The sequence below is a fragment of the Lissotriton vulgaris genome, chromosome 10 (genome assembly GCF_964263255.1).
Source record: "Lissotriton vulgaris chromosome 10, aLisVul1.2, whole genome shotgun sequence".
NCBI lineage: Eukaryota > Metazoa > Chordata > Amphibia > Caudata > Salamandridae > Lissotriton > Lissotriton vulgaris.
In genome coordinates, this window is record NC_141698.1 from 5,806,874 (window position 1) to 5,833,295 (window position 26,422).

General features: G+C 52.9%; 1 protein-coding gene across 3 annotated transcripts in view; it reads right to left on the minus strand.

Annotated features, from left to right (window-relative positions):
- IKBKG (inhibitor of nuclear factor kappa B kinase regulatory subunit gamma) overlaps positions 1-26,422 on the minus strand; it is a 140,420-nt gene that overhangs the window by 110,738 nt on the left and 3,260 nt on the right. Inside the window, exon 1 of one of the 3 annotated variants that reach the window (XM_086940166.1) lies at positions 15,709-15,725. The exons of the other annotated variants lie outside the window; for them this stretch is intronic. The gene's annotated coding sequence lies outside the window, so the exon portion shown is untranslated. Of the gene's footprint in view, positions 1-15,708; positions 15,726-26,422 lie in introns of those variants that run through there. 3 annotated transcript variants of the gene reach the window in all.

Consider the following 26,422-nt stretch of genomic DNA (forward strand, 5'->3'; position numbering starts at 1 on the left):
ACGGGGGCTGCAGAGTGAGAGGTAGGACACAGCACAGCTGGGATGCGCACTCTATGCACACAGAGGTGGGGACATCAGACTGGGGCTGCAAGGTGCGAGCAAGTCAAGGTATCCTGCAGTTACCGGTAGCTGCAGAAGGCAGCAGCAGCCCAGCTCCAGACACTATGCAAAGAAGTCACTTAATCGCCTGCAGCGCTCTACAAATGTAAATACATATAAATGTATTTATTCATTTGTTTTAAACACCGCAGCCTAGAAGGGACAGTCCAGCAGTTTTGTGGGAGCGTTGGCGGGCATGGCAAATGAAGCTGCCAGGCGCAAAGTAAACAGAACAACTATGGAGGAGAGGGGGGAGGAGCCAAGCTCGCGACCGTGATGGCCGCACTGTAGCTCAGCTCCGTCAACCTTCCTGCCTGAAACGCATATCCTGTACCTCATCCTGCCCCGAGGAGAGACATTCGACAAAATATGGGAAGGTGAAACACTGCTCGCACTCACCGTTTGTCCCGGGGGCTCCTGGGTGCCGCGGATCTTGAGTTGTGCCCTTGTTTTTTCCGGAGCCTCCGCGGAGTGCAGGCCGGGGACTCGCCTGTGACGGTCGGCCGGAGCGGAGTGTTGAAGCCGGCCCCCGGTGGAGGAGAGGGGACGGCTGAAGAGGCCATTGTGCGGTTGTACCGGTGGCGACTGACCGGGCCCGGTCTGGTGGCCCGGGGGCTCTGTTGCAGGGCGCGGCCCGCCTCGGACGGGGGTAGACCGAACAGGAGGCTTGTCCCCCTTTTGTTGTCCTGTCCGGCCATCTTGAAGCCCTTCGCCCGGAATCGGCGGGCGGCGCCCGTGAGATGGTGGCGCCGGCGACCCCTTGTTTTCCGGCGGCCCATCTTTCTGCACCAAGATTGTCATTACCGGGGCTCGACGGGACTCCGCTGGGCCTTATTCGACGGCCCTGTCCGGAGGTTGAGGAACGGAGCGTCCCTGCTGCACTGTCAAAATGGCGGCTGGCGCCCAGGGTCTCGGACCTGTTTGGGGCGGCGAATCTGCTCTGTCGAAATGCACGATGGCTGAAGCTTGTGGGAGTGAGCCCACGATTGGCGATGTCTTCGCTGCCCTATGCTCTTGGCGTGCGGCCATGGCCTTTGACGCAGTTGTGCAAGATAGCGGTTCTGCCGCCATGCCTGCTGGGCCGTCCCCATGAATGCGGCCCGACTGAAGGAGTGTGCTGCTTTGCCTCTCCCGGCTGTTGCAGAGAGTGCTGCCGCCGTTCATCTGGGAGACCGTATGTCTGCTACCCCGAACCTCCAGGAAGTTTTGATTGTGGCGGACATGGGTGAGGGCCCCACATCGGGGCCCGTCCAGGTCAGTCTGGCTGGGGAGCTCGGCGGCTGTTTGACTCGAACTGCTTTGGTGGGGTCCCACGGCTGCCCCGTGGGGGGGTACCTCGCCCCTTTGGACAGCGGGACCGCGCCCAGACTGTTTGCTGCTCCTGATGTTGCTCTTTGACAGTGTGGTCTGCGGCCGCCATTGCTTGCACTGCTGCTCGAGACTGGGGTCCCCTGTTTTGCACCCTTGGCCTGCCTTGTTCCGATCCTGTGTACACTCCATGCCAAACTGCTTGCTGTATTCTACTTTATTGTGTACTAAAGTTATGATCAGGAGAGGACAGGGGTGAGACAGAATTGCCTCGATGGACTGCTAATTAATGTATGGAGATGAGGACTGCTCGCAGCTGTAACAATATGACCGATTCCTCTTCATGTTCCTGATATTTGAGGTTGTGTCGATCTCGTTACGATGTGGGTTTCAGCTGTGTTAAGGCGGGGGGTAGGAGCTGAATGTTCGATTGCAGATCTCCTCTCCCACTGGTTTTCTTTCCCCCTTCCTTCCTCTTTTTGTCTGTTGTGTTCTATTCCCACTTTCTGATTCTTCTATATTTCGGGTTCTACTTAGGGTGACAGGCACACTGCTGGGGGGGTAGGCCGTAGCCTTCTGCAGGGGTGCAGGGTGGTGTGGGTGGTATGGGGTCTGTATATTGTTCGTTTTTTCTTAGTTCTATGGCTCTTTTGTATCCCTTTATCGGGACGCTGTGTCTGCGCGCGTCCTCCACGGAGTGTTAGCCGGCAGTGTAGGGTATGACTTCCTCACGTCAATGATAATGATAGCACAAGTACCATGTCGCCGCGACCCCAATTGTGGGTCTCTATTCCTGTGTGCTTTACTCGCCATGAGACGCGTACTGCGGCGCTGCGTTCTTTCTTTCCTGTTTTTAATATTCCTTTTTCTACCCTCCCCCTCTTTTTCCCCTTTATTTGGGTTAGTATAGTGGATGGCTATCTTTGCGTTGCTGTTCTGATTCCTTTGATTTGTACCAGCACACATTCAGGTTGTGACGGGTGGATGGTGGGCAGCGGCGGGAACTGATTTGAAAAGGGGCGACTCTATGCTGACTTTTGCCAATTGCTGCTATTACTTCCGCTTCTCACTGCTCCTTTTTATCGATGCTTACCAACTGCCCGCCATAGGAATTCAGATGTCAAAAGTTGCAACTGATCCTGCTATACTTCCTACTATATTATAAAATTAACCTTCTTACATCCTGCTCCTAGCGGTTATACCCGGCCTTTTAATGTTGACTGCTTGTTTATATACTGCTGAGAAACTGCTGGGGAATTTCAATGCGGACTTTGTGCGCTCACAATGTGTCGTGGCCGGCCTGATTGGTTGTAGGCCCATATTTGTATGCTTCTACTTGCACAATAAAGGTTTCCAAAAAAACAACTATGGAGCAGAGGCAGGCCAACAAAAAGAAAAGAGTGCAGTCAAAGCTCTCTAAATAACCCGGACAAGTAAGATACATGTAACAGGGGCTGTCCTCATGGGAGGTAACAGAAGAAATAGAGTAAGAAACTAGACAGGAAGAAGGAGGGACTAGTAACAAAATAAACAAATGGAAAAAAAGAATTACGAAAGACACTACAAGGAACCAATAAAATGTACGGGCAGAACATAATGCCCATATCCTGAATACAGCATGTCTGGAAGGGACAGCGCAATTGCTGCCTAGGTGAGCACTAAAAAGGAGGATCTGAGAGCCTTTACAACTACAAGAAAGTGCGCACGATGAAACAAAGACAATAGGCTTTGAAGTACTGCCTCAAGGTTCCCTGGATGACCGATCCACTGCTTGTTCAGCACAGCAGACAATGCTAGGCCCAGCAGAACAGTGTTAATAGGCAACTGAGGCGCACTTAATGCAGCAGCGGCCAATACAGGTTGGGAAAGGCCAAAATCCATTCAACTGTCAGAATAGCCAATGGCTCTGTAACTATAGGACTCGGACGTGCTTTATGTAAATGTATCCCTTGCGGATGGATTTAAAATATGGTGTGGATTTGGTTCTCTTTAGCCTTCAATGGATAACACCGATGGAGGCCGACACATCTACAAATGCAAGTCTCTTGCAGTGTACCAGCCTATAAAACTGGCCCCAAAGCCAGGTTACAAAGACAGGGTCCACAGGTGGCAAGACTGGGCATAGCAGAGGTCTCTCTCCAGCCATTACTCTTCCGAACCTTACCATTGTCTGACAGCCAAGGTGAAAGCAAGAAAGTGGACTTCAATCCGAGCTGTGCCAGCTCCTTCGGTTGCTGTGTGTCATTCATCACACCTCTGTCAAAGAGTGGACTTCAATCCGAGGTGTGCCAGCTCCTTCGGTTGCTGTGTGTCATTCATCGCACCTCTGTCAAAGAGTGGACTTCAATCCGAGCTGTGCCAGCTCCTTAGGTTGCGGTGTGTCATTCATCACACCTCTGTCAAAGAGTGGACTTCAATCCGAGCTGTGCCAGCTCCTTCGGTTGCTGTGTGTCATTCATCACACCTCTGTCAAAGAGTGGACTTCAATCCGAGCTGTGCCAGCTCCTTAGGTTGCGGTGCGTCATTATTCATCACACCTCTGTCAAAGAGTGGACTTCAATCGAAGCTGTGCCAGCTCCTTAGGTTGCGGTGCGTCATTTATCACACCTCTGTCAAAGAGTGGACTTCAATCCGAGCTGTGCCAGCTCCTTAGGTTGCGGTGCGTCATTATTCATCACACCTCTGTCAAAGAGTGGACTTCAATCCGAGCTGTGCCAGCTCCTTCGGTTGCGGTGTGTCATTCATCACACCTCTGTCAAAGAGTGGACTTCAATCCGAGCTGTGCCAGCTCCTTCGGTTGCGGTGTGTCATTCATCACACCTCTGTCAAAGAGTGGACTTCAATCCGAGGTGTGCCAGCTCCTTAGGTTGCGGTGTGTCATTATTCATCACACCTCTGTCAAAGAGTGTACTTCAATCCGAGCTGTGCCAGCTCCTTAGGTTGCGGTGCGTCATTTATCACACCTCTGTCAAAGAGTGGACTTCAATCCGAGCTGTGCCAGCTCCTTAGGTTGCGGTGCGTCATTATTCATCACACCTCTGTCAAAGAGTGGACTTCAATCCGAGCTGTGCCAGCTCCTTCGGTTGCGGTGTGTCATTCATCACACCTCTGTCAAAGAGTGGACTTCAATCCGAGCTGTGCCAGCTCCTTCGGTTGCGGTGTGTCATTCATCACACCTCTGTCAAAGAGTGGACTTCAATCCGAGGTGTGCCAGCTCCTTAGGTTGCGGTGTGTCATTATTCATCACACCTCTGTCAAAGAGTGGACTTCAATCCGAGCTGTGCCAGCTCCTTAGGTTGCGGTGCGTCATTTATCACACCTCTGTCAAAGAGTGTACTTCAATCCGAGCTGTGCCAGCTTCTTCGGTTGCTGTGCGTCATTCATCACACCTCTGTCAAAGAGTGACCGCTTTAGGATCACCACATTTTCTAAAGCAATTTTGGTGATGGGAATAAATTGGTGAAGGTATACTGGAAGCCCTGTGAGTATCAGACAAAGCAACCCACAGATGTAGGGTGGGGGTTCTCATGAGAAACTCTAGAAATGATTATACCCGGGGACATAGATTGCTATGAAGTGGAGACAAAAACAGTGTGATATTAGAGACAAGAAGCTTCTAAAGAGTGCGGTAAGGATGAAGAAATCTGGCACAGGAGACCTCTTCTTGGGGAGGGCCTTTTTCCAGAATGAAGTCAGAAGTCAATGAGTTGCTTCTGTGCCCAAAGACGCTGCACGCATAGACAGATCGTGAGCCATCAAGGAGGTGCACTCTATACCGCGCGCATAGTCAAGCATCGCTTTGTTGTCCGTTGTCCCCATCCTCAGGATAGACATAATAGAGAATTTTAAAAGAACTCCCAGAGCAGTCAGGACAGCTTTAGATCTCTTCCATCTTTAACAGCATCTCAATTCCATTTATTACCAACGTATTCTATTTAGACCATGGGAGGATTCATTCCACAGACAAATGTTCTGGGGTCACTGCCACTAGAACCGGAGTGTTCTTATCTTTTGAATATTGCAAGTCGAATGATTGGGTAAGACAGTCCTCGTCTTAATGCCTTATCCGACGCCTGGGACCCCACAGACTTCAATGCATGGCTGATCCATGCTCCATCGATGACATGGCTGTCAGAATGGAGTCAGGTGTTCTTACCAGACTCTCAAGAACTTGTGCCATTGGCATGCCAACGCCGAAAACACACTGTCTGCCGGCGAGTCGTCCTGCGGAAGGATGGAGTCTGTACTGCTAAATTCTCTTAAAAGCATGTAAGTCCTAGAGAAGAAGCAGGAGCAAGAGAACCCCCTGCCCTGTCAAGACAGGATACAGGTGTAAGCTGTTCCTGAAGCATATCAGTCAACTGCCCGCTATCTCAACATGTGGGTCTTCCTTTTACAAGTACGGAAAGGAGGCAATTCAACCAAACTCTCAAATGTGGCTGCAAACAATCGAGACAACGATATTGATTCTGTTCGAAAGCGGTTTCCCAGAGTCTTAAACCCCAGGCCACAAGCATGAAAGCGATATCTCAAACCCCAAACATAGTTGCATTTTTACCAGTCAGCTAATGGCAAGGTGCCAGATTTCAATGTGATACCAGAACACCAAGATCAAGAGCATAACCCAACAAAAGCTTTAGAAGCCCACAAGGTTCAAAGTCACACCGGCCCTCTTCAGCTTCACCCCCCGAGTGACTTGCCATATTCCCAGGTCACAGTTACTAATCATCTGCGCTAGTGTTAAAGCATGCCTAAGCTGGACGGATATTACATTTCAATAAAAGCGTACGACATATTGGGTACCCCAATTCACAGGCTGTGGAACTGTATCACTGTAGAAAATATTGGGGAACGATAGGAAGGGACACTGAAAATGCACAGGAATTGACAGCTGCAGTCCTGAGGATATGGAGAGCAACTGGCACAACAAGGTACCAAAAGAGGTCTGTGACTCAAGGCCTGGCTACAACCACAAAGGATACCGCAAAACTAAAAGGGCAGCTCAACCACGTCGACACAGGATGACTGGGGATGAAGCATGGACTGGTGCACGACAGCAGGAAAACTAGTGTATGAGAGTGGCTACTGTCCCAACAAGATCACCAAAATAGATCTACATGCATGGGATTAGATACAGGATATTAATCTTGTGTACATCAACAGCAGAATAGGAGCGCAGAGTCAAACGGCGAACCAAAATTTGGCCTATACTGGAATACCATCTACAAGACAGACCTATACCTGATCCATAAGTTGGTTAAACTAACACATATGAATGACTTTTTCTCATGCATGAATCAATAAACATGGGCACATGGGGTTGTGGCATTCATTATTGTACACCCTGTCTAGATTTAAGCTGCAATTTCACCCAAGTGGCTTTCCTTTGAGTACACATACAATCAATTACATGGTTTACAGAAAAAAAGAAAAAAACACATAAAAAGTTGGTCATTAATTGCCCATGCCAAAAAAACACCTCTACCAACCACTCAGCTCCCTACTCCACCATCCAGAAAACATCTTTGGGGCTTCGGGGGGGGGGGGAGGGGTAGAAAAGTACAATGGAAAATCCGATATACAGCTCTTCTAAAGTTAAGCTAGCACTGCTCCAATGTCATAGTCAGAGGTACCAGTCTGAATAATGAAAATATTTCTGTAGCTTAAAAACATTTGCACTGCAGCTCGAGAGAGCACCAGGTCTCAAAGGCTTTCTGGCACTGAGTGGTAATACAGACCACGGGCAGGTGCTTTCCGTAAGTCATTGCAGTCAAAAGGTGCCACAATACTTATGTATCCTTCAACAGAGAAAACACAATGTAAAGCTTTGGAAGGGTCTCTTCAGAGTCCCGCTATTAGGCTGTATCCCTTTACAGTGGCCTGTCCATTTTCTCTCCCGACCGGTGCCAAGTAAATACAGACCTGCAACATCTGGCCCTTACCAGACTTAATACTCAGGCTGGCTTGTAAAAGGGAGTGAAGCTCTTTACTCAGGGGAGCCAAGGGTTAGAAACATCTGCCTCTAGGTGTGAACCAGACAACAATATCACCCAAGTAGGCTCCTCTGAAGGCCTTTAGGACAGGCTTCACAGAGCAGTTTGTGAGCTAATGGTAGCTCCCCAGCTACCTATATGTAGCTCTCCTGTGTGCAGCTCAGCCTCCTAAATTAGAAGCTTTTGCTTGACGGAAATATTATATGTATACTAAAACTGAAAGGTGAGCATTCGAGAAGAAAACGTGTATTTTCAGAATTCATAAGCGGATTGGTTGAATTTCCAAAATATATTTAACACTGATATTTGAATGATAAATTGTGGCTTGGAGAAGATTTATCTATATAAATAAAAATGTAACTGTTCAAAATAACAAATCTCCGAAAGTTCTTCAACGATTGCTTTGAAATTTTGACGCAACGTTGCATTCGAATACGCGCATGTTTTTATATACACACAACGATGGATTTGAATACGTGCGTTTTTAATCGAAAGCACAGACACATAAAAATGTCAATGTGCGTTTGATAAAAATCTTAAATCTACGAAAGTTCTTCAAGGATTAATCTGAAATGTTGACAACGTTGAATTCGAATAAGTGCGTGTTTATATATACACACACAACGTTGGATTCGAATATGCGTGTGTCAAATACGCGCGTGTATTTAATCTAAAGGACGAACAGACCCTATTGATTAGCTTGCATCGCAACAACTACAATAGACACGGAGACAATAGTCTACATATATTAGGATGGACTGTTGGTGTCAGGATGGCAGACTGGGAAGTGGGTGGAGGGAGGGGGAGGAGTTGGTTCACTTGGCAACATTAAGAAAGAACGCATAGAGCCAATAGTCTACATATATTAGGATGGACAGTTGGTGTCAGGATGGAAGACCGGGAAGAGGGAGGGGGGAGGAGTTGGTTCACTTTGCAACATTAGCACGTGTTTATATATACACACAGCGTTGGATTCGAATACTCGCGTGTCCAATATGCGCGTGCTTTCGATCGAAAGGCCGAACAGACCATATTGATTTGGTTGCTGCGCGACAAATACAAGGGACGCATATAGACAATAGTCTATATATATTAGGATGGACAGTTTGTGTCAGGATGGCAGACTAGGAAGTGTGTGGAGGGAGGGGGGGAGGAGTTGATTCACTTTGCAACATTAAGAAAGGACGCATAGAGACAATATAGTCTAAATAGATTAGTAAGGACAGTTGGTGTCAGGATGACAGACCGGGAAGTGGGTGGAGGGAGGCGGGAGGAGTTGGTTCACTTTGCAACATTAGCGTGTCAGACCGGGAAGTGGGTGGAGGGAGGGGGAAGGAGTTGGACAAAAACATATTGTATACCCACAAGCATTGTGAAATTAAACATATTAGAAACATGCGCTTACTCTTTTCTTTCTCTTCCATTTAACCAGACTGAGCCACAGCAAAGCGTGGCCGGTTACAGCTAGTTGCCAATATTACTTTGGTGCCAGGCATATTGCAGCTATGACTTATGTATTACCCATGTAAAAATATTCTATGCTGACAAAAACTTTTTTTACATTACTGCGGGTAAATATGCCAAGTGCGCTAAGGTGGTCACTCCTTGTAATCTTCCTTACGGTGGCTGCTAATGTAATCTTGTCTGAGGTGGTCTCTATTACGACACTAAGAATATTGGTAGCGCGGGATGATTTTCATTTACCATAAGTAGCTCTCCATAAATAAAAGTTTGGAGACCCCTGCTTTAGGACAATCATGTTCCCACTCCTTAGTCTCTGGAAGGCAGCAAGGTCATTCGTTAGATCTGGGATGGAAAATTCAGGCCTCTCCTTGGCTCCTTCCACCTACGCCAAAAATCATATGACATTTGTCTTGATGCCAGGGAGCTCCATGAAGGAGAACTGGAGTCACTGCCCAACCGAGAACGTCCTTTGAAAAGCAATTTCATCTACTTTAATCTATTGGCTACACATGTATCAGAACGCTGCAATCCATCTGTGTTGTGGCTTAAGGAAACATGAGCACGCCTCAATGACTCAGAGTCCTACACTAGTCCCCAGAGAGCTGGTCGAAGATTGACCACGCCTTATCAGGTCAGAAATCCAACAATGGATGCTGGAAGGTTGGTTCAAAGAGTGACCACGTTTCATCAGGTCTGTTTTATATACACACACACACATCTGTATAGTATTGAGGGTGGTTATGAACCCGTTTGGTCCTTATGGATTAATTCACCTTAATAATTTCCAAGAAGGCAATTATTATTACCATAAGCAGTTGTGTTCTTGGAAATTATTCTTGGAAATAACTCTCATAATTAGTCTAATTTAGATGTCACTACAAAATGAGGACAAAACTCTAGAAAAAGATTGTGTTATGACTAGCAATTACATGACTTTCTAAACGTAATCTGTAGTCCATACAACAAAGGAAAAAAAATATCTCCCCAGATTCCAATAACTGGTCAGGCGACTGCACAATCTTGCCACGTCATTCACCAACAGCACAGTAGCAGGACCCTTTCATCTGGGCACACACTAGTCTTCTCCCAATTTCAGAGGCTCTCCTATTGCTGCCTCAATCACAAGGGCCGAAGCTTTGTGCCTCTACTTTCAAGATGGTCATTCTCTGGAGGCCTCAACTCCACTCTCCCGGACTACAACACCATCACTCCGCTCAAGAGATCAGGCACGTACTATTCTTTATTGTCTACTCTTAAAACACAAACAGAATGGAGAAAATGGCCCAATCGCTTCTTACTCACAATTAATACACCTGAACTATAAAAATAAAAAAAAATACGGAAAGTCTACTTCAAATTAAGAGTGGAACTGGAAGACTGTGAACGAAGATCCTCACCCCACACAATGCAAAGATTGATGTGTTGTTGACTTGCACAACTATTTCCTTGCTAAAGGAGTTGGGATTAAAGCCTTCATCCCCATAGGCTCAGGCCTCTAGCCAGCCACACCTACCCTGAAGAAAATGCACCAACACCAGTGTTCCTCCATTACACCACACATTTCCCAAGATGTTCAGAAAGCAATGAGAACACCACAAGCCTTCTGTGCCCCAAAAGAACTGCTACCATCACACTTCATCGTGGGGATCAACCATCTCCCTAAGGCTGGTGATCGCTGCTCTCTGCAACCTACGCTATGCTTAAGGCCCAAGAGCCACCCTACGTCCAGCCACAAACCTTAGGCACCTTCTGGGCCCCTCCACCCAGGGTGTCAACTCAAACGGACGCACCAATCTCGTTGAACTGCATATGACATCATGCTGGACCACACGGTGACTAGTGGATGCTGGGTAAGTCACCAGGTCATCCCTCAAAGCTCACAATCTTGCTGGTGCTGTTCAGTGAATAGAAGGATCCGCTAGAGAGAATCCTACAAGACTTCCGACTTCTTGCTAACGTCACCAGTCCATCCTGAACAATTTGTAACCTAGTGCATAGATTTATTCATGGGTATATTTACATAGCACGGCCAGAGTCTAGCTGCAGCGCTTTACAAGGAACAGGAAGATGCAGTAACACTATTCAATGAAGGAGCAGGTACACCACAGATACTATATACAAGGCACACTGAAGTACATAACAGGAAGCGTTGCGGAGGAATTAACTAATGATGACTCTCATTGCAAAGTGGATTCTGAACAGATGGGTTTTTAGTCTGTGCTAAAAAAGAACAGATTGTGTTTCAGTGTCAGGTATTCTGGGAACAGGTTCCAGATTCTTGGGATTAGGCAAGAGAATGCCTATCTCGTCTTTTGACTTTTTCTGTGCCGGTTATAAACAGCGCTTCCACTGCCTCGAAGAGACATGCTGCACCTACTTTGTGGGCTTCAGCCCGCCTTTAGGCTTCCTATTTGCTGGTTCCATCAATCTCCTAACCTTTCTCCCCATTTGTCCATCACATGCATTTGTCATGCCTCTTCATGTGTTTACCCCTCCCTGAGAACAGGGACTAAGTACACGATCCCTCCACTATTCCTCATTTGATGACCTTTTTTCTTGGTTAACAAATCCTTCTCAGGAGCGCTGCTGCTTGCTTTTGCACAGTTTTTTTTCTTATCCCGTGAGGCGCCCAAGTGGCAGCTTGCCCTGTGCTTCTCCACAATCACTTCCTCTTTAAAAATGGTGTTCAAACAGAACACCGTCCAAACATCAGATGATCAAGATACAACCCTTATTTCTTTTTTGCTCCCTTAATGATTATGTGGCCTAAGACAACCTGATCCATTTACAACCACGTTTATTTTGGTGTGAGTAGGAGAGGAAGGGGAAGCTTTCAGAGCTAAGGTGAGCCCCAAAAAAATGTTAACAGTGTTTTAAAAGGTACTGTTTAGGTGAATTATCAAACTGTGTATGTATATTTGTAGACTTTAAGGGCCACGGGTGGTCAGTGACACAAGGAGATGGCATAAATAAAATGTGTGCATCTTTCTTCCTCCATGTGTCCTTTCTACACCCACTCCCCCCGATTCTGCTTTCTGCCTCTTTGTGTTGAATGCATGTCTTGTTTCCGTCGGTTTTCCGTCCCTCCCTGACTGTCATTCGCAACATGTCTGGTGCGGTTTTATCAGTTGTGCATCTGTGTATGCTTGTGAAGAGTAGTTTAATAACTTTTGGGGTCCACCCATGAGGAGAATGGTTGGTTTTGCGGTGGTTTAGCTGCGGTTGGTTCTTTTCCCACCTACCTTTTCCCTGTGCTCCTTCCTCCCTCCCAATGGCACTTTATACCTGCTTCTTCTTTATTACACTTCCAACTAAAAACATTTGGAAGGTCCCACGTTTAATAGCGGTCCCAAGTTTAAAACAAAAAGCAACCGTTGGTTGCGGCATGTGAAATTATTTTAAATTATTGTAACGTATCTGCTAGCCTTTGTCCGCAGCCTGCATGCTAATTGGTTGATTCCCCGTTGCAACACCTCTTTTGTCGTCTCTGTAATTAGGCACCCACATTGCAGAGACTGATTGAATCTGCCAATGCTTGTTAGTACTTGCGGGCAGCTGGATTTCCTTTCTCTGCTTGTCAAACCCACAAAGCTATGCAGTATGTTCTTCAAGTAGCCAACAAGGCCCAGATGCACCACTGGACGAACAATTCAAGGTCTCTTCAAGTCAAACTTGGCTTCAGGGTTAGTCAGAACTGGAGTGATTTTGTGAGTTTTTTTTTGCCACAGTGATGAAGAGGGCAGCTGCTGGAGGGACCAAGAGTGCTCCTTGGAAAACCACAAAGAATGGTGTTGCACCTTTTCAGATGCGAGAGAACCATGGCTTGCATTTCTCATGATCAATAAAACAGCAACTGCTAAACTTCAGTTAGTACCGAATGCGGCTGCAGGACTGATACTTGAACCGCCAATGAGTCTAAGCGGGGACCTCTGAACTGCATTGGTTACCAGTGAACAAATGGATTTCCTTTAAGGCCTTATGCATTGTGCACAGGGTGGGGCAAAATATAGGCCTAGAGTATTGACAAGGATATTCCAGAAATATATCCCCACTAGACAGGTTTGGTCTGCTAGCTACAATCTTGTATTTGTTCCCAAATTTAGGAAGAGTGTTTTCTGCGTCTACAGACAAATTGTGGAATTTGCTTCCACCAGCTATTAGTGATTTACAGAAAAACAATAGTTTTTGTAAAGCACTTAAGATCTGTCTTTTTACTCTTTATTCGAAGGACAGTTATTTCCCAGTGATAGGAGGCATTTCTTTCTCCGGAGCCCTCTCTTCTTCAGCGCCTTGACAACCTATAGTAACTTTGCGCTTTATAAATCCACATAATTTAATTACATGTAAAGTATGTGTGAGGTTACTGACAGGAGGTATCATGAAGAGCTGTTGACCTAGAGTGAATTCCAGATGCTTTCCCAGGGGATTAGCTAGGTTGCGATACAACAGATACAAAAGCCACCCTTGGTTTGGAAGGGAAGAAATAAAGTACGCTCTCCCGGAACACTGCTAAACTGACTCATTTTGCAATTCTACTAAAAGAGATCAGTCCAAACACTCAGTCTCCAGGGTAGAATGGCTCGCCCCCCAAAAATCAAAAGCCTAGGAATTCTCTCATCCTTTAATTTGAAATTCACATCAGCACAACCTACTCAGGAAATCAACCCCTCAGAGGCATCAGGGACCTGAAAGACTGCCTTTCAAATGCTGGCATCAAAACCAGACCCAAAACAGACTCCTGCATTGTCCTTTTCGAAAGGATAAGCTCAATCCACATGAAGAAAATTTAAACAAACCTCTGTTGCCAGAATTGAATTTAGAAGTGTTGCCATCTCCGATGGCCTGACACAAACATTGAAAGAGCCTCCTAGCTCCAGCTCACATCCCGCTGCAGACGTTTTGCTCTTGAGCTATGAAGCTCTGCCCAGCACAGCCCCATGTACCAGTCAGATGTCATTACTGCGTGCAAGACTTCAAGACCCTCCATCCTTCTCCAAGTGATGCCCTGGTGCCTCTCTTTCTCCAGCCTTCTCCCACTACCCTCCAGGTGATGACCCCGAAACAGCTCTCCCTCCAGTCTCCTGCCAGGTGGGGCCCCTGGTGTCTCTCTCTCTTCTGTCTTCTCCCTCCCTTTGAGTGATATCCAGAGTATTCCCCGCCAGGTGATGTCCCTGGTGCCTCTACCTTTCCAGCATCTTCTCTCACCCTCTACCTCCAGTCACCGCAGTACTTTTCCCACCGAACTTCCCTCCCTCCTGGTAATGTATCCTCCCATCCCAGGTGATGTGCTCCGTACCCTCTCTCTACAGCTTCCTCACTCACCCTCCAGTCACCCTAATACTTCTCCTACCCGAGCCTCCCTACTTCCACGTAATGTGTATGGTATCCTTCCACCCCAAGTGATGTCTCCTGTACCTCTACGTCTCTGGCCTCCTCGCTCACCCTGTCCCTCCAGTCTCCCCTGTACCTCTCCTTCTCCAACCTCTTCACTTACCCTCTCCCTCCAGTCACCCAGTACTTCTCCCACTCGAGCCTCCCTCCAGGTAAGGTCCATGGTAATCCCCAGGTGATGTCTCCTGTACCGCTCCCTCTCAAACCTCCTTTTCCTCCAGTCTCCCCAGTACTTCTCCCTCTCCAGCCTCCCCCCAGCAGAGCTCGAGAAATCTATGCGCCCACTCGCTATGGCAAGTCAGATTTCATCAGGGTGAGCAATTTTTAGGGCTTACTGGCTTATTCTGGTGAGCTGACAAAGAAGAGGTGTTTGGTTCACTCACAAAGCGAATGAGCAACAAAGATGCCTTTCAATCTCGCTTTTATCTTGTCACATTTGCTCTGCATTTAGAGACACAGGACCAAAGTCAGTTTGTCTTCCTACATGTGCTATTCTTTCTCTGACTGAAGTTAGAGGATTATGTAAAGTGAACTGTGTGACAATCATGCTGTGCATAAAAGGAAAGGCTGTAAGGTGTCAGGCTTTTCTACCAAACATGTGAATAGCTAATAAGTGAACTGTACAAACATTTCAAAATTCAGTAGTTATGAAGGCAACTTTGTGTATGTCGGTGGGATGGAAAAATTATTTTGATAGGATGAAAACAAATTAACACTTTACTTGGTGATGTGAACATAATAAATATTGTTGTGGAACCCCAATTTCCAAACATTGTTTGTACAGTGTATAGTTTTATCAGTAATAATGCAAGTTAGTGGGAAATGTGTGACCATTTCTGTGAAAATAGTGCTGTCTGTAAATGACCATTGCACTACCACATCATGTTTTGGTAATATATTTATTAAAAGTGAGTTTCTAAATATGAACTGAAAAATATTCCTGCCCAATTTAAGACCGGTTTATGAGTCAAGAACATTACAGTTGACTAGATTACTCAAGTTACTAGGCCTGCAGATTAATAACATTTCTATTCTTTTTTAAGGATTGCTCTCCCACCATTCTACCCCCCCATACCTCTCCCTCTCCTCCCTCCAGGTGATCATTCAAACCTCCTCCCCTTCCTCCATGGGATGCCTGTGATACTTCTCCCTCTCCAGCCTCCTCCTCCCCAGTCTCGCCTCTACCCCAGTACCCCCCCCCGTTTACCCTGATAACTCCCCTACCTCCCTGCTCTCCTCCAGTATCCCCAGTACCTCGCTCCTCTCCTCCTGCTCCCCTCCCCCCAGTCACCCCCGTACCTCTCCTGCCTTCCTCCCCAAAGTCTCCCCCGTACCTCTCTCCTCTCTGCCTCCTGCTCCCCCCGGTACCTCCGCGTACCCCTTTCCTCCCCCCAGTCTCTCCTCACACCTCAATCCTCTGCTCCCCTCCAGCCTCCCCGTGTCCCCCTCATACCTCTCTCCTCCTCTCCTCTCCCCTCCCTCCTGTCTCTCCTCATACCTCTCTCCTCCCCCCTGTCCCCTCATACCCCTCTCCTCCCCCTGTCCCCCATACCTTTCTCCTCCTCTCCCCTCCCCCTTCCTCTCCTCTCCCTCCAGTCTCCCCTTATACCTCTCTCCTCCCCCTGTCCCCCATACCTTTCTCCTCCTCTCCCCTACCCCTAGTCTCCCCTTATACCTCTCTCCTCCCACTAGTCGTCCCTCATACCTCTACTCCCACTAGTCTCTCCTCATACCTCTCTCCTCTCTCCCTGTCTCCCCTCATACCTCTCTCATCCCTCCAGTCTACCCTCATACCTCTCTCATCCCTCCAGTCTCCCCTCATACCTCTCTCATCCCTCAAGTCTCCCCTCATACCTCTCTCATCCCTCCAGTCTCCCCTCATACCTCTCTCCTCCCTCCAGTCTCCCCTCATACCTCTCTCCTCCCTCCAGTCTCCCCTCATACCTCCCTCCAGTCTCCCCTCATACCTCTCCCCTCCTCTCCCCTCCAGTCTCCCCTCACACCTCTCTCCTCCCCATCCCCCCAAACCTCTCTCCTCCCCGTCCCCCCATACCTCTCTCCTCCCCGTCCCCCCATACCTCTCTCCTCCCCGTCCCCCCATACCTCTCTCCTCCTCTCCCCTCCCCCCATCTCCCCTCATACCTCTCCTTCCTCCAGTCTCCCCTCATACCTCTCCTTCCTCCAGTCTCCCCTCATACCTCTTTCCTCCCTCCAGTCTCCCCTCATACCTCTCTCCTCCTCTCCCCTCCCTCCAGTCTCCCTCACACCTCTCTCCTCCCCCTGTCCGCCTCATACCCCTCTCCTCTCCTCCCCCTTCTCCCTCATACCTCCTCTCCTCCTCTCTGCTCTCCTCCCCCCTCATACCCCTCTCCTCTCCTCCCCCCTCATACCTCTCTCCTCTCCCCCAGTCTCCCCTCCCTCCAGTCTCCCTCAAACCCTCTTCCCTCCCCGTCCCCCTCATACCTCTCCCTTCTCCCTCATATCTCCTCTCCTTCCCCTGTCCCCCTCATACCCCTCTCCTCCTCTCCCCTCATACCTCTCTCCTCCTGTCTCCCCTCATACCTCTCTCCTCCCTCCAGTCTCCCCTCATACCTCTCCTCTCCCTCCAGTCTCCCCTCATACCTCTCTCCTCCACCCTGTCTCCCCTCATACGTCTCTCCTACTCTCCCCTCATACCTCTCTCCTACTCTCCCCATAAACCTCTCCCCATGTCCCTCTCATACCTCTCTCCTCCTCCAGTCTCCCCTCATACCTCTCTCCTCCTCCCTGTCCCCCCTCATACCTCTCTCCTCCTCCCTGTCCCCCCTCATACCTCTCTCCTCCCCCGTCCCCCCTCCTACTTCCCCCTGTCCCCCTCATACCTCTTTCCTCCTCCCCCAGTCTCCCCTCATACCTCTCTCCTCCCTTCAGTCTCCCCTCATACCTCTCTCCTCCTTTCCCCTCCCTCCAGTCTCCCTCAAACCTCTCCTCCCCCTGTCCCCCTCATACCTCTCTCCTCCCCCCTTCTCCCTCCTCTCTTCTCCTCCCCCCTCATATCCCTCTCCTCTCCCCTCATACCTCTCTCCTCATACCTCTCTCCTCTCCTCATACCTCCCTCCTCTCCCCCAGTCTCCCCTCCCTCCAATCTACCCTCATACCTCTCTCCTCCTCTCTCCTCCTCTCCCCTCCCTCCAATCTCCCTCAAACCTCTCTCCTCCCCCTGTCCCCCTCATACCTCTATCCTCTCATCCCCTCTTCTCCCTCAAACCTCCTCTCCTCCCCCTGTCCCCCTCATACCTCTACTCCTCTCCCCTCATACCTCTCTCCAGTCTCCCCTCATACCTCTCTCCTCCTCTCCTTTCCCTCAAGTCTCCCCTCATACCTCTCTCCTCCCCCCTGTCTCCCTTCATACCTCTCTCCTCCTCTCCCCATATACCGCTCCTCTCCCTCTGTCTCCCCTCATACCTCTCCTCCTCCCCCCTCCAGTCTCCCCTCATACCTCTCTCCTCCCCTCCCTCCAGTCTACCCTCATACCTCTCTCCTCCCCCCTGTCCCCCCTCATACCTCTCTCCTCCCCCCTGTCCCCCCTCATACCTCTCTCCCCTCCCCCCTGTCCCCCCTCATACCTCTCTCCCCTCCCCCCTGTCCCCCCTCATACCTCTCTCCCCTCCCCCTGTCTCCCCTCATACCGCTCTCCTCCCGTCTCCCCTTATACCGCTCCCCTCATACCTCTCTCCTCTAGGCTCCCCTCATAACCCTCTCCTCTCTCCTCCAGTCTCCCCTCATACCTCTCTCCTCCTCCCGTCTCCCCTCAAACCTCTCTCCCCTCATACCTCTACTCTCTCCTTCTCCCTCATACCTCCTCTCCTCCCCCTGCCCCCGCATACCTCTCTCCTCCTCTCCTCTCATACCTCTCTCCTCTCCCCTCCCCCTGTCTCACCTCATACCTCTCCTCTCCTCCCTCCAGTCTCCCCCCATACCTCTCACCTCCCCCTGTCTCCCTTCATACCTCTCTCATCCCCCTGTCTCCCTTCATACCTCTCTCATCATCTCCCCTCCCCCTGTGTTTCTCATACCTCTCCTCTCCCTCCAATCTCCCCTCCTACCTCCCTCCCTCCTGTGTCTCTCATACCTCTCTCCTCCCCCTGTCCCCCATACCTCTCTCCTCCTCTCCTCTCCCTCCAGTCTCCCCTCATACCTCTCCTCCCCTCCCTATAGTGTCTCTCAAACCTCTCTCCTCCCCTGTCCCCCTCATGCCTCTCTCCTCTCCCTCATACCTCCTCTCCCCCGGTTCCCCCATACCTCTCTCCTCCTCCCAGTCACCCTCATACCTCTCCTCCCCCTTCTCCCTCATACCTCCTCTACTCTCTCCTCTCTCCCCCTAATACTTCTCTCCTCCCCCTGTTCCCCTCATACCTCACTCCTCCCCTGTCCCCCTCATACCTCACTCCTCCCCCTGTCCCCCTCATACCTCTCCCCTCCCTCCAGTATCTCTCATACCGCTCTCCTCCTCCTGTCCCCTCATACCTCTCTCCTCCCTCTGTCCCCCCATACCTTTCTCCTCCTCTCCCCTCCCCCTAGTCTCCCCTCAAACCTCTCTCCTCCTCTACTCCCACTGTCCCCCCATACCTCTCTCCTCTCCTCTCCCCTCCCTCCAGTGTCTCTCATACCTCTCTCCTCCCCCTCATACCTCTCTCCTCCCCCTCATACCTCTCTCCTCCCCCTCATACCTCTCTCCTCCCCCCCATACCTCCCCCCTCCCCCCCATACCTCTCTCCTCCCCCCCATACCTCTCTCCTCCCCCCTCATACCTCTCTCCTCCCCCCTCATACCTCTCACCTCCCCCCTCATACCTCTCACCTCCCCCCTCATACCTCTCACCTCCCCCCTCATACCTCTCCTCCTCCCCCTGTCCCCCCTCATACCTCCCTCCCATGTCTCTCATACCTCTCTCCTCCCACTCATACCTCTCTCCTCCCCCTGTCCCCCTCAAACCTATCCCCTCCCTCCAGTGTCTCTCATACCTCTCTCCTCCCTCTCATACCTCTCTCTATCCCCTCATACCTCTCTCCTATCCCCTTCCTCCAGTGTCTCTCATACCTCTCTCCTCCCCCTCATACCTCTCTCCTCCCCCTGTCCCCCTCATACCTCCCTCCTCCCCCTGTCCCCCATACCTTTCTCCTCCCCCTCATACCTCTCTCCTCCCCCTGTCCCCCCATACCTCTCTCCTCCCCCTGTCCCCCCATACCTCTGTCCTCCCCCTGTCCCCCCATACCTCTCTCTTCCCCCTCATACCTCTCTCCTCCCCCTGTCCCCCTCATACCTCTCCCCTCCCCCTGTCCCCCTCATACCTCTCCCCTCCCCCTGTCCCCCTCATACCTCTCCCCTCCCCCTGTCCCCCTCATACCTCTCCCCTCCCTCCAGTGTCTCTCATACCGCTCTCCTCCTCCCCCTGTCCCCCTCATACCTCTCTCCTCCCCCTGTTCCCCTCATACCTCTCTCCTCCCCCTGTCCCCCTCATACCTCTCTCCTCCCCCTGTCCCCCCATACCTTTCTCCTCCCCCTGTCCCCCCATACCTTTCTCCTCCTCTCCCCTCCCCCTAGTCTCCCCTCATACCTCTCTCCTCTCCTCCTATCCCCCTCATACCTCTCTCCTCCCCCTGTCCCCCTCATACCTCTCTCCTCCTCTCTACTCCCCCTGTCCCCCTCATACCTCTCTCCTCCTGTCCCCCTCATACCTCTCTCCTCCCCCTGTCCCCCTCATACCTCTCTCCTCCTCTCTACTCCCCCTGTCCCCCTCATACCTCTCTCCTCTCCTCCTGTCCCCCTCATACCTCTGTCCTCCCCCTGTCCCCCATACCTCTCTCTTCCCCCTCATACCTCTCTCTTCCCCTGTCCCCCTCATACCTCTCTCCTCCCCCTGTCCCCCTACCTCTCCTCCCCCTGTCCCCCTCATACCTCTCCCCTCCCCCTGTCCCCCTCATACTTCTCCCCTCCCTCCAGTGTCTCTCATACCGCTCTCCTCCTCCCCCTGTCCCCCTCATACCTCTCTCCTCCCCCCCCTGTCCCCCTCATACCTCTCTCCTCCCCCTGTTCCCCTCATACCTCTCTCCTCCCCCTGTCCCCCTCATACCTCTCTCCTCCCCCTGTCCCCCCATACCTCTCTCCTCCCCCTGTCCCCCTCATACCTCTCTCCTCCCCCTGTCCCCCCATACCTTTCTCCTCCTCTCCCCTCCCCCTAGTCTCCCCTCATACCTCTCTCCTCTCCTCCTGTCCCCCTCATACCTCTCTCCTCCCCCTGTCCCCCTCATACCTCTCTCCTCCTCTCTACTCCCCCTGTCCCCCTCATACCTCTCTCCTCTCCTCCTGTCCCCCTCATACCTCTCTCCTCCCCCTGTCCCCCTCATACCTCTCTCCTCCTCCTGTCCCCCTCATACCTCTCTCCTGTCCCCCTCATACCTCTCTCCTGTCCCCCTCATACCTCTCTCCTCCCCCTGTCCCCCTCATACCTCTCTCCTCTCCTCCTGTCCCCCTCATACCTCTCTCCTCCTCCTGTCCCCCTCATACCTCTCTCCTCTCCTCCTGTCCCCCTCATACCTCTCTCCTCCCCCTGTCCCCCCATACCTCTCTCCTCCCCCTGTCCCCCTCATACCTCTCTCCTCTCCTCCTGTCCCCCTCATACCTCTCTCCTCTCCTCCTGTCCCCCTCATACCTCTCTCCTCCTCCTGTCCCCCTCATACCTCTCTCCTCTCCTCCTGTCCCCCTCATACCTCTCTCCTCTCCTCCTGTCCCCCTCATACCTCTCTCCTCTCCTCCTGTCCCCCTCATACCTCTCTCCTCCTCCTCCTGTCCCCCTCACACCTATCCCCTCCCTCCAGTGTCTCTCATACCTCTCTCCTCCTCCTCCCCTGTCCCCCTTACCTCTCTCCTCCCCTGTCCCCCCTTACCTCTCTACTCCCCCTCATACCTCTCTCCTCCCCCTGTCCCCCATACCTTTCTCCTCCCCCTCATACCTCTCTCCTCCCCCTGTCCCCCATACCTCTCTCCTCCCCCTGTCCCCCCATACCTCTGTCCTCCCCCTGTCCCCCCATACCTCTCTCTTCCCCCTCATACCTCTCTCCTCCCCCTGTCCCCCTCATACCTCTCCCCTCCCCCTGTCCCCCTCATACCTCTCCCCTCCCCCTGTCCCCCTCATACCTCTCCCCTCCCTCCAGTGTCTCTCAGACCGCTCTCCTCCTCCCCCTGTCCCCCTCATACCTCTCTCCTCCCCCTGTTCCCCTCATACCTCTCTCCTCCCCCTGTCCCCCTCATACCTCTCTCCTCCCCCTGTCCCCCCATACCTTTCTCCTCCTCTCCCCTCCCCCTAGTCTCCCCTCATACCTCTCTCCTCTCCTCCTGTCCCCCTCATACCTCTCTCCTCCCCCTGTCCCCCTCATACCTCTCTCCTCCTCTCTACTCCCCCTGTCCCCCTCATACCTCTCTCCTCCTGTCCCCCTCATACCTCTCTCCTCCCCCTGTCCCCCTCATACCTCTCTCCTCCTCTCTACTCCCCCTGTCCCCCTCATACCTCTCTCCTCTCCTCCTGTCCCCCTCATACCTCTGTCCTCCCCCTGTCCCCCATACCTCTCTCTTCCCCCTCATACCTCTCTCTTCCCCTGTCCCCCTCATACCTCTCTCCTCCCCCTGTCCCCCTACCTCTCCTCCCCCTGTCCCCCTCATACCTCTCCCCTCCCCCTGTCCCCCTCATACTTCTCCCCTCCCTCCAGTGTCTCTCATACCGCTCTCCTCCTCCCCCTGTCCCCCTCATACCTCTCTCCTCCCCCCCCTGTCCCCCTCATACCTCTCTCCTCCCCCTGTTCCCCTCATACCTCTCTCCTCCCCCTGTCCCCCTCATACCTCTCTCCTCCCCCTGTCCCCCCATACCTCTCTCCTCCCCCTGTCCCCCCATACCTCTCTCCTCCCCCTGTCCCCCTCATACCTCTCTCCTCCCCCTGTCCCCCCATACCTTTCTCCTCCTCTCCCCTCCCCCTAGTCTCCCCTCATACCTCTCTCCTCTCCTCCTGTCCCCCTCATACCTCTCTCCTCCCCCTGTCCCCCTCATACCTCTCTCCTCCTCTCTACTCCCCCTGTCCCCCTCATACCTCTCTCCTCTCCTCCTGTCCCCCTCATACCTCTCTCCTCCCCCTGTCCCCCTCATACCTCTCTCCTCCTCCTGTCCCCCTCATACCTCTCTCCTGTCCCCCTCATACCTCTCTCCTCCCCCTGTCCCCCTCATACCTCTCTCCTCTCCTCCTGTCCCCCTCATACCTCTCTCCTCTCCTCCTGTCCCCCTCATACCTCTCTCCTCCTCCTGTCCCCCTCATACCTCTCTCCTCTCCTCCTGTCCCCCTCATACCTCTCTCCTCCCCCTGTCCCCCCATACCTCTCTCCTCCCCCTGTCCCCCTCATACCTCTCTCCTCTCCTCCTGTCCCCCTCATACCTCTCTCCTCTCCTCCTGTCCCCCTCATACCTCTCTCCTCCTCCTGTCCCCCTCATACCTCTCTCCTCTCCTCCTGTCCCCCTCATACCTCTCTCCTCTCCTCCTGTCCCCCTCATACCTCTCTCCTCCTCCTCCTGTCCCCCTCACACCTATCCCCTCCCTCCAGTGTCTCTCATACCTCTCTCCTCCTCCTCCCCTGTCCCCCCTTACCTCTCTCCTCCCCCTGTCCCCCCATACCTCTCTCCTCCCCCTGTCCCCCTCATACCTCTCTCCTCTCCTCCTGTCCCCCTCATACCGCTCTCCTCTCCTCCTGTCCCCCTCATACCTCTCTCCTCCTCCAGTCTCCCCTCATACCTCTCTCCTCCTCCCTGTCCCCCCTCATACCTCTCTCCTCCTCCCTGTCCCCCCTCATACCTCTCTCCTCCCCCGTCCCCCCTCCTACTTCCCCCTGTCCCCCTCATACCTCTTTCCTCCTCCCCCAGTCTCCCCTCATACCTCTCTCCTCCCTTCAGTCTCCCCTCATACCTCTCTCCTCCTTTCCCCTCCCTCCAGTCTCCCTCAAACCTCTCCTCCCCCTGTCCCCCTCATACCTCTCTCCTCCCCCCTTCTCCCTCCTCTCTTCTCCTCCCCCCTCATATCCCTCTCCTCTCCCCTCATACCTCTCTCCTCATACCTCTCTCCTCTCCTCATACCTCCCTCCTCTCCCCCAGTCTCCCCTCCCTCCAATCTACCCTCATACCTCTCTCCTCCTCTCTCCTCCTCTCCCCTCCCTCCAATCTCCCTCAAACCTCTCTCCTCCCCCTGTCCCCCTCATACCTCTATCCTCTCATCCCCTCTTCTCCCTCAAACCTCCTCTCCTCCCCCTGTCCCCCTCATACCTCTACTCCTCTCCCCTCATACCTCTCTCCAGTCTCCCCTCATACCTCTCTCCTCCTCTCCTTTCCCTCAAGTCTCCCCTCATACCTCTCTCCTCCCCCCTGTCTCCCTTCATACCTCTCTCCTCCTCTCCCCATATACCGCTCCTCTCCCTCTGTCTCCCCTCATACCTCTCCTCCTCCCCCCTCCAGTCTCCCCTCATACCTCTCTCCTCCCCTCCCTCCAGTCTACCCTCATACCTCTCTCCTCCCCCCTGTCCCCCCTCATACCTCTCTCCTCCCCCCTGTCCCCCCTCATACCTCTCTCCCCTCCCCCCTGTCCCCCCTCATACCTCTCTCCCCTCCCCCCTGTCCCCCCTCATACCTCTCTCCCCTCCCCCTGTCTCCCCTCATACCGCTCTCCTCCCGTCTCCCCTTATACCGCTCCCCTCATACCTCTCTCCTCTAGGCTCCCCTCATAACCCTCTCCTCTCTCCTCCAGTCTCCCCTCATACCTCTCTCCTCCTCCCGTCTCCCCTCAAACCTCTCTCCCCTCATACCTCTACTCTCTCCTTCTCCCTCATACCTCCTCTCCTCCCCCTGCCCCCGCATACCTCTCTCCTCCTCTCCTCTCATACCTCTCTCCTCTCCCCTCCCCCTGTCTCACCTCATACCTCTCCTCTCCTCCCTCCAGTCTCCCCCCATACCTCTCACCTCCCCCTGTCTCCCTTCATACCTCTCTCATCCCCCTGTCTCCCTTCATACCTCTCTCATCATCTCCCCTCCCCCTGTGTTTCTCATACCTCTCCTCTCCCTCCAATCTCCCCTCCTACCTCCCTCCCTCCTGTGTCTCTCATACCTCTCTCCTCCCCCTGTCCCCCATACCTCTCTCCTCCTCTCCTCTCCCTCCAGTCTCCCCTCATACCTCTCCTCCCCTCCCTATAGTGTCTCTCAAACCTCTCTCCTCCCCTGTCCCCCTCATGCCTCTCTCCTCTCCCTCATACCTCCTCTCCCCCGGTTCCCCCATACCTCTCTCCTCCTCCCAGTCACCCTCATACCTCTCCTCCCCCTTCTCCCTCATACCTCCTCTACTCTCTCCTCTCTCCCCCTAATACTTCTCTCCTCCCCCTGTTCCCCTCATACCTCACTCCTCCCCTGTCCCCCTCATACCTCACTCCTCCCCCTGTCCCCCTCATACCTCTCCCCTCCCTCCAGTATCTCTCATACCGCTCTCCTCCTCCTGTCCCCTCATACCTCTCTCCTCCCTCTGTCCCCCCATACCTTTCTCCTCCTCTCCCCTCCCCCTAGTCTCCCCTCAAACCTCTCTCCTCCTCTACTCCCACTGTCCCCCCATACCTCTCTCCTCTCCTCTCCCCTCCCTCCAGTGTCTCTCATACCTCTCTCCTCCCCCTCATACCTCTCTCCTCCCCCTCATACCTCTCTCCTCCCCCTCATACCTCTCTCCTCCCCCCCATACCTCCCCCCTCCCCCCCATACCTCTCTCCTCCCCCCCATACCTCTCTCCTCCCCCCTCATACCTCTCTCCTCCCCCCTCATACCTCTCACCTCCCCCCTCATACCTCTCACCTCCCCCCTCATACCTCTCTCCTCCCCCCTCATACCTCTCCTCCTCCCCCTGTCCCCCCTCATACCTCCCTCCCATGTCTCTCATACCTCTCTCCTCCCACTCATACCTCTCTCCTCCCCCTGTCCCCCTCAAACCTATCCCCTCCCTCCAGTGTCTCTCATACCTCTCTCCTCCCTCTCATACCTCTCTCTATCCCCTCATACCTCTCTCCTATCCCCTTCCTCCAGTGTCTCTCATACCTCTCTCCTCCCCCTCATACCTCTCTCCTCCCCCTGTCCCCCTCATACCTCCCTCCTCCCCCTGTCCCCCATACCTTTCTCCTCCCCCTCATACCTCTCTCCTCCCCCTGTCCCCCCATACCTCTCTCCTCCCCCTGTCCCCCCATACCTCTGTCCTCCCCCTGTCCCCCCATACCTCTCTCTTCCCCCTCATACCTCTCTCCTCCCCCTGTCCCCCTCATACCTCTCCCCTCCCCCTGTCCCCCTCATACCTCTCCCCTCCCCCTGTCCCCCTCATACCTCTCCCCTCCCCCTGTCCCCCTCATACCTCTCCCCTCCCTCCAGTGTCTCTCATACCGCTCTCCTCCTCCCCCTGTCCCCCTCATACCTCTCTCCTCCCCCTGTTCCCCTCATACCTCTCTCCTCCCCCTGTCCCCCTCATACCTCTCTCCTCCCCCTGTCCCCCCATACCTTTCTCCTCCCCCTGTCCCCCCATACCTTTCTCCTCCTCTCCCCTCCCCCTAGTCTCCCCTCATACCTCTCTCCTCTCCTCCTATCCCCCTCATACCTCTCTCCTCCCCCTGTCCCCCTCATACCTCTCTCCTCCTCTCTACTCCCCCTGTCCCCCTCATACCTCTCTCCTCCTGTCCCCCTCATACCTCTCTCCTCCCCCTGTCCCCCTCATACCTCTCTCCTCCTCTCTACTCCCCCTGTCCCCCTCATACCTCTCTCCTCTCCTCCTGTCCCCCTCATACCTCTGTCCTCCCCCTGTCCCCCATACCTCTCTCTTCCCCCTCATACCTCTCTCTTCCCCTGTCCCCCTCATACCTCTCTCCTCCCCCTGTCCCCCTACCTCTCCTCCCCCTGTCCCCCTCATACCTCTCCCCTCCCCCTGTCCCCCTCATACTTCTCCCCTCCCTCCAGTGTCTCTCATACCGCTCTCCTCCTCCCCCTGTCCCCCTCATACCTCTCTCCTCCCCCCCCTGTCCCCCTCATACCTCTCTCCTCCCCCTGTTCCCCTCATACCTCTCTCCTCCCCCTGTCCCCC